Genomic DNA, 14,788 nt, shown 5'->3' with positions numbered 1-14,788 from the left:
CAATTACACATACACATACAGAGCCACCCATCCTCAATATCTGTGTCTTGATACTCTTTGGCATCTGATTTCATTCTCTGCTTGCAGTCTGCTCCCTGAGCTCTTTCAGCCCTGACAGATGGGTTTTATTTCTAATATTTACCTCCCCCTTTCCAGTTTTTGCTACGACTTGGGCTGAAAAAGTTGTGGGAAGGAGGGTGGTGGAATACACACATACACACACACACACCAATCCCCAGTACACACACAGGGAACAGTTTTTAAAGTCCTGACCCTTCCCAGCAATAAATCAGCACCCAGAGATTTCTGTAATCATGGCAAAAGCACAGCAAAAATAAAATGGTGGCAGAGAGAGAGGCCAAATGGAACAGAAATGAACCATTCAATTCAGATTGAAAACCCTAAATTGAAATCCCATTTCAGCCTCACTCCAGCCATTATAAAAGATGCTGCATTGTATCATTCAAGAAAACCATGAGAGTTGGGCTCTGGGCAGGTTGTTGGGAGAGAAACTCTTCCTTCTCTTCCTCTTCCTCCTTTTCTTCTTCTTTCTCTCTCTTCCTCCTCCTTCACTTCCTCTTCCACAGTGAGTTCAGGTGGGTTGCAGAAGCAGAGTTGTGTATATTGTGGATAGATTAAGGACAGTGTGGTGTAGTAGTTTGAGTTCTGGCTTATAACTCTGGAGATCAGGGTTTAATTCTCCTCCTGAACATAAAAATCCAATATGTGACCTTGGCAAGTTGCATTCTCTCAGCCTCAGAGGAAGGCAACAGTAAACCCCTGCTGAAGAAACTTACCAAAAAAACCCTATGATAGATTTGTCTTAGGGGCACCAGAAGTCAAAAATGGCTTGGAGGCACACAACAACAATAAGGACAGAACAGAAATACATCAATTTCTTCTTCTTGTTGTTGTTGTTGTTGTTGTGTGCCTTCAAGTCATTTCTGAGTTATGGCCACACTAAGGCAAAACTGTCATGAGGTTTCCTTGGTAAAATTTGTTCAAAGAGGTTTGCCCCTGCCTTCCTCTGAGGCTGAGAGAGTGGGACTGTCATAAGGCCAACCAGTGGATTTCCATGGTCTAAATAGCCTAAAGCAGTGATTCCCAAACTTTGATTTTCCAGATATTTTGGACTTGTGGGAGAATTCCTGAGAATTGACCATGCTGGCTGGGGCTTGTGGGAGCTGAAGTCCAAAACATCTGGAAGACCAAAGTTAGAGAACCACTAAAGGCACCATATCCCATCTGATTTTGGAAGCTAAGCAGGGCCAGCCCTGGTATGTCCTTGAGTGGGAGACCACCAATGAATCCCAGGTACTATACATTACCTTTCAGATGAACGGACTGACAAAACCACCCCTGAAGATTCCTTGCCAAGGAAAACCCTATAAAATTCATATGGTCACCATAAGTCAACAGGTGACCTGAAGGCACACAAACACATACAACCTAGTACATTCTTATGTGTCCAAGAGTGCCCCTATATAGGAGAGGGGTGACCTCAGAGCACCTCACAGCCCCAAAAATAGCATCCATGCTCCAAGAATCAGGGCTGTACTCTCCCAGAATGGCCTTCCATGCTTCCTCTTTCTCATCTCAGCAAGAGCGTAGTCCTTATTTTTCATACTCGATATGAAGCTATTGGGAGAGGACATTACAACAGACAAGCTCCTTCTGAGGCAGCCAATGCCCCTGAGGTCAGATTTGCACCCGGAGAGGGAGAAGAACATGACAAGCTGCCCTTTCCCAAATTGCTCCTCTTAGTAGAAGATGTTGGAAGTGAGCTCTAGCACAGGAGAGAGGTGGGGATTGGGGACGTCTGTCAAGGGCTTTTGCACAACTGTCCATGTTTGCTCAGCCATGTGGAAGGAGGAGGCAGCGGCGGCGGCAACGAAGAGAAGACCCGCAGATGCTGCGTGGCAAAGGCAGCAGAGCTTAGGAACGTGTGAGTAGATATTCCCCCTTCCTCCCCAGGTCCCCTTTCAACCTTCAGTTCAATAAAAAAAAAAAGAAGCCCCTCAGTGCTTGTCTGAATCGAAGGTGATTTCTGGAGGTATGAAATGAAACATGAAAAACAAAACCCCGGTGAAATGTCTGGACAGGAAAGAGAGAGAACCAGGGAGATGCCGATGGCAGGCAGGCTGAGTTTTCATATGCTTTCCATAATTTTGAGGCAACTCCAAAGTTCTCCACATCACTGAACACAGGACAACATCAGCAACCCCCTGCCATGATGGAAAGGGCTCGAGAACTGGCTGGTCTGTTCACATATTTAATAATTAATAATAATAATTTGTTTTATTTATATACCGCTATTCCAAAGATCATAGCGGTGAACAGCAAGTAAGCTAATTAGCAAGTAAGCTAATTTGCCCCCAACAGTCTGGGTACTCATTTTAGCGACCTCGGAAGGATGCAAGCCTGAGTTGAGCTTGGGCCCTTTTGCTGGTCTTGAACTCGCAACCTTGTGGTTTTGAGTGAATGGCTGCAGTACAGGCATTTAACCACTGCACCACCAGGGTCCACACTGGCCAAGCACAGTCTGTCCACCAGTTGGGTTGCTGGTGGCACCTAAGAGGTTGTCCCATCTTTGGTTCCTTGACTTCTTCTGGGGAGACAGGAGAGCCTTCACACCAGAGGCTCCCCAATCTCAGTATGCCAACCACAAATGAGAAGCACCGAAATGCTGGTGTAAGTTCACCTTATTCAGATGGTGTAAATCAGTGGTTCCCAAACTTTGGTCCTCTGAGTGTTTTGAACTTCAGTTCCCAGAAGCCCCAACCAACTTGGCCAACTGTCAAGAATTCTGGGTGCTGAAATCCAAAACATCTGGAGGACCAAAGTTTGGGAACCTCTGGGGGTAAATAATCCAAGTAGAACATGGGTTGAATCTGTCTTGTTCACATGAATTCCGAATGCATCCAATTAAGTTAATCAGTAATTGATCTCAAAGGTTTTTTTTAAATTATTTTTAATAATTAATTTTTTGCAAGATTCAGATTGTTGGTTGTTTGAATAGCAGATGCGGATAGACAGGGGATGAACCAGGATAAAACTCTGCACGACTTGAACATGTTTTCTAATGCATCCTCATCATCGACTCCATCTTTATTCACAGTGCTGGCACTTGTGAGCACCTGAACTCACCGATTAAAAAAAAATAGTGTGAACAACAAATCGGGAATGCGTGTGTGAGATTATTCTCACAGTCACTTTGCAAAACAAAATGTGTGAATAATGCCTTAGAGACACCACAAATCAGAAATGACTTGAAAGCACACTTTTCTGCCTTTCGAATGACTTAGGGGGGGATTCACACTCATTTCTTTGTCCAAAGGAGATGTATATCGCCACACTGATGCATATCAAGATCGTTGTTCCCATTATGTTTCGATTCTTGAATCTCTTTGAGTCATTTTAACCCTTGTGTCATTTTGACTTAAAATGGAGCTGCCTTCCTTCTTTTAATGATACAGAGTGATCCAAATTGATTCGGAAACATATTCACACTGCCAATGATGCGGATCATTGCAGATCTTTCAGGAAAACTTGGGGGGGGGGGAACCCAGTACCGTATATCCTAGGTTAAGTGAGGTTTTTGGTAGCCCCCCCCCCCCAAAAAAAAAAGTGCATTGAGTGCATTGGAGCTGAGTGCAAACACCAAGGAAATTACCGGGATTCATCCAGGATTATTTTCATAGAGTGAATGGGGCCCTAATAAAGATATCACTGCAAAATGGTATCTTGGGTTCCATTCAGTTTAAAATACCAGGGAATGAACCCTTGGTCTTTTGAACCACCGGGAAGCTCTTGCCTCTCATAGCTCTGGCCCACCAAGGGAAAAGTCTGCCTTTCTGTGCAATTTGAAGCCTTCACCAGGAAGGCGAAAAGCCAAAGAAGCGGCGAGGATGTGAAGAAATCAACATGCCCAGACTATTACATGAAGCCGTCCTCATCGTAATAAACAGTGAAGCTGATGGTTCCCAGAGGGACTTACTAATGCGGGAGATTGATTTACTCCAGCGTAACCCCCCACAGGCTCCGAACGCTGCTCCAACTCAACTTCCTATAAAATCAATCCCAGCTTTTCAACACTTTTGACAAGGCGGCCTAATATTAATCCACTCGCCTTGTCAGTCAACCCAACGAACAAAGGCTCTAATGATCTTTAACTAGGCATATTAAATATTACACAGAACAAGGGAGGGACCCAGGGATTGATGCCTTCGCTCCCAAAAAAAGTGTTTATAACAAAGGGAGGGAAGGACAGAGAAAGACAAAATATTTCATAAAGAGATTATTTGCTCAAGTTGCAATTGTGTAGAGTAGAATAATCCCAGTGAATCAATGGGACCTTGGCCCCATTGATTCAGTGGGTACACTCTAGTGGAGACTAATACTAACATTTAGACTGTTATTATTATTATTGTTCCACTTTTAAAGTTGCAAAGTTTTTAAAGAGTATTTTAATGTGTTCTTAATATATATATATATATATATATATATGTAATATTTTAATTGTTTTTATTTTGTCCATTGCCTTGGAAGCCCTTCTGGGTTTGGAAATGATACTGAAATAGATCAAATAAATAAATAACGTAAATCTGATTGCAGGGTCATGCCCTAGAATTAAAAGATCTCTGGGGATGATGGGATTGGATGGCCATGCTTCTCTGTTGCAGCAAAAACATGATAGTTTCATATGGCACCTTAAAGACTAACTAACTTTATTTGTTCTATGTTTTCCTGCATGGTTAGGCTATAAGCTTAAATGTTGACTGTCCTTTTTTGAAGAAACCATGGAGACACCGCATGCGATCTTCGCTACTAGGATTGCATGTTGCTCCCAGTAATACACGGAGCTTATATGTTATATTGATATATTGTCCTGAGATACTTGTCTTTGGGATGACCTATGGTTGTTTAACATACTCCATGCCTGGTGTTTGTACAGCTTAGCTGTATTTATTTGTTTAAAACAACCAGCCTGAATAAACACTGTTATGTGAAGTAGCCACAGGGAAAAACGCCCAAGAAACTCGCTCATCTTCCAGTAGAAATCTGCACCTGCTAAAAAGACAAATAAATAGGCCCTGGAACAAATTAGGCCTGAACTCTCCTTAGAAGCCAAAATGACTAATTATATTTAGGCGATATGAGATAACATAACACATTAGAAAATGCAATAGTGCTTAGTAAGGCAGAAGGAAGTAAGGAAAAAGGAAAACCACATTACATGAAAGGAATCTAGGAGTCCTAGTAGACCACTAGTTGAACATGAGTCAGAGGTGTGTTGCAGCAGCCAAGAAAACCAATGCGATTCTAGTCTGCATCAATAGAAGTATAGTATCTAGACTAAGGGAAGCAATAGTATCACTCTATGCTGCTTTGGTCGGGCCCCACCTGGAATAATATTGTGTCCAGTTTTGGGCACCATAATTCAAAAAGGATGTGGACAAGCTGGAGTATGTCCAGAGGAGGGTGACTAAAATGGTGAAGGCTCTGGAAACCCCAAGCCCTATTAGGAACAGCTTAAGGAGCTGGGTATGTTTAGTCTGGAGAAGAGAAGGTTAAGAAATGGTATGATAACCCTGTTTAAATATTAGAAGGGGTGTCATATTGAGGATAGAGCAAGCTTGCTTTCTGCTGCTCCAGAGAATAGGACCCAGAGCAATGGATGCAAACTATAAGAAAAGAGAGTCCACCTCAACAATTGGAAGAACATCTTGATAGTAAGAGATGTTAAATGTGGAAGACATTGCCTTGGAGAGTGGTGGAGTCTCCTACTGTGGAGATTTTTAAGATGAATGTGCATGGCCATCTTTTGGGATGGTGAAAGGTCTGGAAACCACCAAGCCCTATGAGGAATGTTCCTCCAGGAGAAATTAGAAGACATTCCTGGTGCATGTCTACAAGCAGAAGCATGACTAGAAAAGAGTGACCAAAATGGTGAAGGGTCTGGAAACCACCAAGCCCTATGAGGAGCAACTTAGGGAGCTGGGGATGTTTAGTCTGGAAAAGAGAAGGTTAAGAGGGGACATGATAGCCATGTTTAAATATTGGAGGGGTGGAAGGGGTGTCATACTGAAGATGGAGCAAGTTTGTTTTCTGCTGCTCCAGGGAATAGTACTCAGAACAATGGATTCAAACTACAAGAAAAGAGATTCCACCAAAACATTAGGAAGAACTTTCTGGTGATGAGTGTTCAAGAATGCAGTATGATGCTGTCTTGAAGTATGGTGGAGTCTCCTTCTTTGGAGGTTTGTAAACAAAGGCTGGATGGCCATCTCTTGGGGTTGCTTTGGTTGTCTATTCCTTAATGGCAGAATGGGGTTGAGCTGGGTGGCCCTTGAGGTCTCTTCCAACTCTGTGGTTCTATGATTCTATGATTCTAGGTGGATTGACTCAGCCAAGGCCACCCTGACTTTGAAAGAACTGAGGCAGGTGACTTGGAGCAGTGGTGTCATCCAGTGTAGCAACTCATGGTTTCACCCCCCCCCCCCCCAATTGACCTCCTACCATACTACACCATGCAAAATCCTTAGGAATGTTTTTTGCAGCATTTTAAGGTTTCATATTTTAAACACTCATTTCTCAGAAATTTTCCACTCAGCTGCTTTATTGATTTGTGGGTTTATATTTTCTTTTCTTTTCTTTTATTATGCTGTATTGTATTTGTTATTAGTATGTATTAGAATGATGCTGTAAGCCATTCTTGGGTAGGGATTTATGGAGGGCAGTTTGCAAGCCTTTTACTCCCTGATGCTGGGATCAAGGGGGCATCTGGCTTGATGCATCTACCAGGTGATGGTTTTAATAATTGGACAGGTTCATGGAAATGCTTGCTCCTTCTTCTGTTTGACATCCTTTCAAATATTTAAACATGGCTATCATGTCACCAGCCCCTCCAAAAAGGAGCCAGCATAGTGTAGTGGATTCCATGTTGGGGTAGGACTTCAGGAGAGCAGAGTTAGAACCTCCATCTGACTCTTATGGAAACACTGGGTGACCTTAAGCAAATCCCACTATCTCAGCCTAAGAAGAAGGTAATCCCAAGGCTCTTCAGAATAAATCTTGCCTAGAAAGCCCCATGATAGGGTGCCCATAAGTTGGAGCTGATTTGAGTACATAGCAACCAAAGTGTGGTGTAAGGTATGAGTGTTGGACCAGGACCAGGACCAGGACTCCAGGAGACTACATGGTAACGGGACACCAGCTTGCTCCCCATCTCGATCCATGCAGAGAGATGGGTAAGAAATATGTTGTTGTTAGAAAGGCAATGACAAACCTCCTCGGAGTAACAACTCTCAGTAAGAAAACACTAAGATAGCATCTCCATAAGTCAGAGTTAACTTGAGGCGGAGAGACAGCATGATGTAGTGGTTTAAGTGTTGGACTAGGACACTGGGAGACCAGGGTTTAAATCCCCACTCAACCATGGAACTGCACTGGGTGATCTTGGGCAAGTCACATTCTCTTAGCCTTGGAGGAAAGCAATTAATACACTTCCTCCTCTGAACAAGTCTTCTCAAGAAAGACTTAGGATAGGCTTGGCGTAAGAGTCAGAGTCAACTTTAAGGCAAAAGACACCAACAAAATACTCATTATTGGTCATCTCTGTTTCACCAAAATCTTTATGTACAGAGACCTTGTAGCACCTTTGAGACCAACTGAAAGAAAGAAATCAGCAGCACGAGCTTTTATAGACTTCACTCTGCCTGTCACCAAAACCTTGTACACTTTGTTTGAATGTTGACAAACAACAGCCCATCGGTTGCCAGACTCTTACCATTCCAGGAGCCAGTGTTTGCAGAGATGCAAATGAGAGCTTTGCAAAATGAAATTCTGAATCCCTCTGCAAGGACAAAAAGGGAAAGGATGGATGCTAGAGCAGAGAGACCACAAAGCATACCTGGTGTCACTGCTGATGCATCTCCCCTAATCTATCAGTTAAATTTTTCATTAACAAGGACTAGCAGATGCAGGGCGTCAGTCTTTTCCTTACCCACCCACCCTCATCTCTATTTCCTCCTGAATACCTCCTAAAAGGCTGTCGCTGCCGCTGTCAGGCCAGTAAGTGCCTTTTACTCCATGTCTCCAAAGTAGCTTAAGTGCCACGTGTGGCAATGCGCTGACAGGCCAGGGTTGCAGAAACAGCGCATTTTTTATTGAGTAAGGGAGTTAATAGGCATGTAAAACGCATACAGCTTGTCAGCACGTTTGCCTTTTCTGTTACTATTGCTGCTGCTGTGTACAGCTGGAAGGAGGTTGCACATCCTCACACTGCATCCCTTCATCCTTCCCTCTCCAGGTGCTTTTATTTTTCTTTCTTTATTTCATTTAAAAAAAATCTCAGTGATTCCCATGAACACATGGCTCCTGCTCCTGCTACTGAGAAAAATTTTGCTAGAGGGGGATCTCCAGCCCTGCTAACTCAGTAGCAACTTTTGCTCAATGTGAACCAAACCAAATGGAGAGGATGGAGCCATCTCTGCAGCATTGCATTCTGGTTATGTGCAGGGTTTTTGCAATGGCAGAAGGGAGGAATGAGGCAGTTGCATCCACAAAATAAGCATTCTTTGCCCTAAATTTCTAGCATTGCAGAAAGGGAGCCTGTGAAGGTTCTTTGTGGGTCTCTCTCCTCTCCAGCTGAGCTGGATGGGACTCCTTGAGACCACCTTTTATCTAAAGAACTTGCTGCCACCTCCAGATGAATTCATCTTAGCAATGCATCGGGACATTGCATCAAGACATTGCATTGGACCATCCCTTCCCAACTTAGAAGAACAAATCATTCATGGGAATTATTTCTTTATTGCCTGATTATTCTTAGGATAATGGCTCTTTAATTGCAACATCATGTGAAAATCTTAATTGCAATCACACGCTTTTCACAGGATTTTCAGTTTGCCCTGTGTGATAAAGTCCATACTCTCTTGGTCTCAGGGAACGGCAATGGCAAGGCTCCTCTGAACAAATCTTGCCAAGAAAAGCCCATGATAAGTTTGCCTTAGGGTTGCTATAAGACGGGAATGACTTGAAGGTGCACAACAACAAAAGGGGTTCAAAGCTTGCCATGGCCATTGGTGTTTTAGCAATGGATTCTTGCATGGAAAGGGATTAGTCCAGATGACCCTTCCAACCCTATGGTTCTATTACTCTTTCTCACAAGAAACACAGCCAGTCATGGAGACCAAGGGAAGCTTAAGCTCACTGCAATGCCAAGAAAAGTTTCTTGCAAGGGTGTTTTTGTTCCCTTCTTTCAAGGCAAGCCCTGATATATCAAGCCCCCTCAGTCCTCTGGCTCTTCTCCCATCTTCCGCTCCAATCCAGACCAGGAACCATCCTTTAAATGAGCTCCGGAGGACACCCATTAATGAAACGCTACTTATCTCTCCTGGCTCTCAAAAAAGCTGGGCTGGTTGTTACCGCATAATGGAACTTTTAGCTCAAATAGCAACGACTTTGACCGTGCAAAATTATACCCTCTTCTAGCCAAATGAACTAGGTAATGCCTTGCATTAGTGTAAAATCCTCCATCAAACCATGAAGGCTGCCATTAAAAATGTTCAAGGCTTAAGAATTAGGAGGATGAGGAAAAGGGAAGCGGGGAAAGGAGGGAGGGGAGCATCACAATTGGGTTGTGTGTGTATGTGCAAAGTGTGGTTGTGTGAGCAGCCAGCTCAGAGTCAGACAGGACTAGAAATTGAATTCAAACCTTGGATGGCATGGTCCAGAAAATGGCCCAGCCATGGTAGCCCCTGGCCACAGCAATGTAACAAGCCAAGGTCCAAGGTCACCCAATGGGTTTACATGTCTGAGTCAGGATTCGAACCCTGGTCCCCAAAGTGGCGGTCCAACACTCAAACCACTGCGCCACAATGGCTCTCAGTAAAACAAGAGAGGACTCTAAATTCTTTGTGAAACACTCCGCTTGGGGCACCTTTCAGAAGCTGGCAAGGCTGAGCTGTCCAAAAATCTCATGCCACAGTGAAGGCAAACAAACTCAGGTCCAAAACACACTGCAGAAATAATCCAGTGTGAGACCTATTTATCTGCACTGGCTCAATGCTAGGGAATTCTGGGAACTATAGTTTTGTGAGATATTTAGTCTTGTTTATCAGAGAGCTCTGATGCCATGATAGACTACAATTCCCAACATTCCCTAGCACTGAGCCAGGGCAGTTAATGCAGTCGCAAACTGGATTATTTCCCCAGTGTGTTTTGGACTACAAGTGAAAAAGCAAAACCAAATGTTGCAATGGGAGGGGGTGATAAAAGAGGAATTTGCTTTAAAAGATAATGATGATGATGATGATGACGATGATGATGATGCCAGCCAGGCCAGCTCCTGCCTTAAAGAATCTCTCTTTCTCTTCTAATTTTTCCACCGGAGGAATTAAGGGGCTGCCTGCCTTTCCGAATGCGCAATGCCTGTCACCGTGGCAATGCTGTCTTAGTTACAGACCCTCTTCTTTCTCTTCCATCTCCATCACATATACAAACTCATACACACACTTTGTTCCTTTATAATTTAAATTCAGAAGGATCACTATGGGGGAGCTGTCTATAAATAGGTGTTCCAGTAAGCGTTAAGTAACTCGAGCAGAAGAATACCTCCAAAAGAGTAAAGACTCTCCGATGGGAAGGAATGCAGAAATCAAACCGGGCCTCAGTTAGGAGAACAAAACTTCCCTATTTAATATCTACAGCCATGTAATGCAGGGAAAGGAGAAAGATAAAGAAGGAGACAGAAGGGAGCCAAGGAGTCTTGTTTGTTGGATGGAATTTGCAATATTCCTGGGTCTAATACGGGCTGTTTTCAGCAAAAGGCCCATGCAAAATAAGCCGCATTTCATTACCAGTTCAAGCGCAGCCTTCCTTTAGTGTGGCTGCATTATAACAGGGAAAACATGCAAAAGGAGTCAACTCACTCTGTGGGTGTTTTTGCAAATTTGGCTGAACCCAAAGGGCAAACCTGGTTAGCTAACAAATGGATCTAATTGATAAGGACTACTTTGCTGGGTGTCTCTTAAAAGGAAAGGGAGGAGCGGAGGAGGTTCCAGTTGTGACAGTTCTCCAAAAGTGTTTTATTTTCCCCAATCTTTGCTCTGTTGAAGCAATGCGATCTTGACAAATTAAAGAGAGTGCAGTGAAATCAGATTAATTAATGCCAACATCAATTTGCACAAGAAAAGGAAAGAGAGCTCTACCGAGAGACAAATTCATCACTCTGGGGGTCTGTAGGAGTCCACCTTCATGGAGCTGCTCCCTTGCTTCCAGGTTTTATTTTCTTTTATTTATATCCCGCCTTTCCCCCAGAATGGGACACAAGATGGCATAATAAACATCTTTTTTTAAAAAAATACAATTTTTAAAGCTCTCAAGACAAAAGGTGAAATACAGTGGGCCCTTGGTATCTGCTGGGGTTTGATTCCAGGATCCCCTATAGATACCAAAATCCATAGATGCTCAAGTCCCATTAAATAGAATGGCACAGTAGCATGGTGTCCCTTTTATAAAATGCCAAAATCAAGGTTTGCTTTTTGGAATTTATACATATTTTTGAGTATTTTCAAACCGTGGATGCTTGAATCCGAGGATAAAGAATCTGTGGCTATGGAAAGCTGACTGTACAATTATATATTTTTTGAGTATTTTCAAACCATGGATGCTTGAATCTATGGATAAAGAATATATGGATATGGAGGTCTTCTTGGGTAGTCTCCAATCCATGTCCTATCCAAGATTGACCCTGCTTAGCTTCCAGAACCACTAAAACTATAAATTAAAGGAACTTTCCAAGATTCTGAATGAACAACTCCTCTGACCTGGAACGCACAACCCAACATGGATTGTCGCAGGGACCAAGTCACCAGATGCCAGTGGCTCAATGCCACAAGGGAGCAGGTGCCAAATCAGAGCTTGGTAAGTGTCCATGTTTGCCAGGAGGAAGAGATGGCATTCAGCTTGGCTGACTTATGTTCACCTCCTCTGGGGCTCTGGGGTCATGATACCATCCGTTTCCTCTCCTCTCCCCACTTTCCAGTCTTTGCACTCGAGTTCTTCACCAAAAGAAGTTTTTGGTCCTGATGGAAAGAGAAAGTTGATGCTTTGAAGCCGCACGGACAAAGCAGGTTATATTGGCCTTCGCATCTAATCTTCACTCCGTTGATTCAATTTGTGGCCAGTAGAAGATAAGGTTTAATTTGGAACTCTCTCGTATTGGGAGGATAAAAAAAGAGAGAGAAACTGCTCATGGAGCTGCAAGCTGTCTCTTAATTTAACTTTTTATCTGGAGTGAAGAAAGAAATCATAGAGATCGGTCCAGACAAACTGGGTGGCAAAGGGGGAGAACTGGGCACAGACAGCAGACTGCCTTGGAAGGATAAACTCCTGAGACTAAGATTTTTATACACACAAACACAGGCCAAACTCCTCCAGAAGTATAAATTGCATGTCTCCCTTTGCTGACAAGAAAGCAACAAAGAAGAAATTAAGCAGAAGGGAGAGGACCTGATTATTTACCTTGTAATTAGGACATTCCAGCAAATGCTTAATAAAACATGTCATTCAAAAGGGGACAAATTATAGACTGCCGCAATAGACTCCTGCCTTGGTGGATCTGGGCAGCTTCAATCACTATTTACAGTTACAAGGCTAAAAGGTAATGCCTGGAATCCTGTCGACTAAGTTAGAGTAGACCATTCATAGAACCACAGAGTTAGAACATACCCCCAAAGGTCATGCAGTTCAACCCCATTCTGCTATGCAGGAATCTACAATCAAAGCACCCCAGACAGATGGCCAATCAGTCTCTGCTGGAAAACCTCCAAAGAAAGAGACTCCCTCATTCTCCACGGCAGCATCTTCACCTCTTACTATCAAGAACTTCTTCCTAATGTTTAGGTGGAATCTCTTTTCCTGTACCTTTCATCCACTGCTCTGTGTCCTATTCTCTGGAGCAGCAGAAAACAAGCTTGCTCCATCCTCAACAGGTCACCTCTTAAACTTCTCTTCTCCAGACTAAACATCCCCAGCTCTCTAAGTCACTCCTCATATGGCTTGGTTTCCAGACCTTCCACCATTTTGATCACCAAATGGAGACTCCTCACACAGGTATATCCAATTAATTCAAGGGCTCTACAGGAGGATCCAAGCCAATGGGTTTCTTTTTAAAAGTATATTTATTTTATCTTGTTATACAAAAGTAACTAAATATTAACTTTTGCTGTGACATGTTGTTTTAGTGGTGACATCTTCTCCTTCTTCTCTGTCTTCTGAAACAGCTTGAGCCATTTGGGCAGGGTGACCTCTAGAAATCACTTTTTGACATGTTTGCATCCTGGCTTTTGTTGCTGCTGCTATGCTATGCTGCTTTGCAAGAACTGGGCCTTCAGAGAAACCAGAGCATTTCCTTGGTGTGACTGGCAAGATGTCGGCTCCTTCTGCAAGTTCATGCAAACCTGGCAAAGAGTTTCAGCTGCCAGACGATGGCTCACGCTTCCAGCGTCTGTTAATCTTCTTCTCTCTCCCCAGAACAGAGAAGCCAAACATCTTCTGATTTTGGAGTTCTTTTGCTCAATGAACTCCAGGCTTTGGGGCTGGATCCTTCCAACATATCTAATCAGACTGGCCTTCATCGGAGATTGCCCCAATCTTTTTAAGAACAATGTTCACCCTGAGTTTAACTTTGAAAGGTAATATTTTTTTCTGGCCATGGGTCTCCAAGACTCTGGACTCCTTGCTTTGCTTGGGCCTGGGAACAGATGGAAAGTCCACCCTTTGGAATAATTGTGGCTCTTTCAGAGAGCTGGCAAGTAGGTCAGGCCAGCATGATGAAGTGCACTTAAGAGACGGGCGGTTTTCTGATGGCATTATCTGAGCTGTTAAGATATTTGAGCGATTGAATAAGCGTTATTGTCAGCATTATGCTGCCATTCTGCTAAAGTTCACATCTCCGATGCATTACCTCACTCTCCCCATTCAAAAAGAGGGAGGGGGGAAGAAGGGGGATTTTTTAGCAAAAATGGGAAGAGAATAAAGCCATAAGGCCTGGAAGGACAAAAGCTAGCTGGGTTGCCTGCTGCTAAGCGACACAAAAAGTTACCTCCCGGAGTGGAGAGTGACCGTCGATCAGAGGGTGAAGGGAAGCAGTCTCTGCCTTCCAGCCCCCCAAATCAAAAACTATGGGGAGTTCAGAGGGGTCCCACAATGGAGTTGTCTCCAGTCTGTTGAGGAGGGAGTGAATCAACCCTGGGTTTCCATCTGAACTTTAAAGGACTTATCTTTTATGGAGATGGGAAAAGGAGCAAGCTTGTTTTATGCTGCTCCAGAGATTCCAGGACCTGGAACAATGGATTCAAGCTACAGGTAAAGAGATTCCAGCTCAACATTAGGAAGAACCTCCTGAGGGTAAGAGCTGTTTGAGAGCAGAAGATGCTACCTTGAAGGGTGGTGGAGTTTCCTTCTTTGGAAGTTTTGAAAGAGAAGCTGGAGGCCATCTCTCACAGGGATTGTGTCTTCTTGCATGGCAGAATGGGGTTGGACTGGATCAGGGCCCTTGGGGTCTCTTATAGGATGATTCAATGGTGCATTACAGACCGCCCAAAACAGGCAGTCTCGCGCCGCTGCCGGTTGCTGAGTCCGGGAACCGCAGCAGCCAAACTGCGCCAAAATGGTACTTCTTCCTGGGCCCCGGAAAAGGCGCTGCAAGGCGCGAGGCGTGCACTCACAGCGCCACTTCCGGTGTGCGACGTGCGGACGCTATGTGTCCGATACGTCAACA

Source organism: Sceloporus occidentalis, unplaced genomic scaffold (genome assembly GCF_023333645.1).
Source record: "Sceloporus occidentalis isolate IW3139 unplaced genomic scaffold, rSceOcc1.0.p SCAF_9, whole genome shotgun sequence".
NCBI classification, from domain to species: domain Eukaryota; kingdom Metazoa; phylum Chordata; class Lepidosauria; order Squamata; family Phrynosomatidae; genus Sceloporus; species Sceloporus occidentalis.
The sequence above is the reverse complement of the archived record's forward strand: the minus strand, read 5'-3'. Positions refer to the sequence as shown.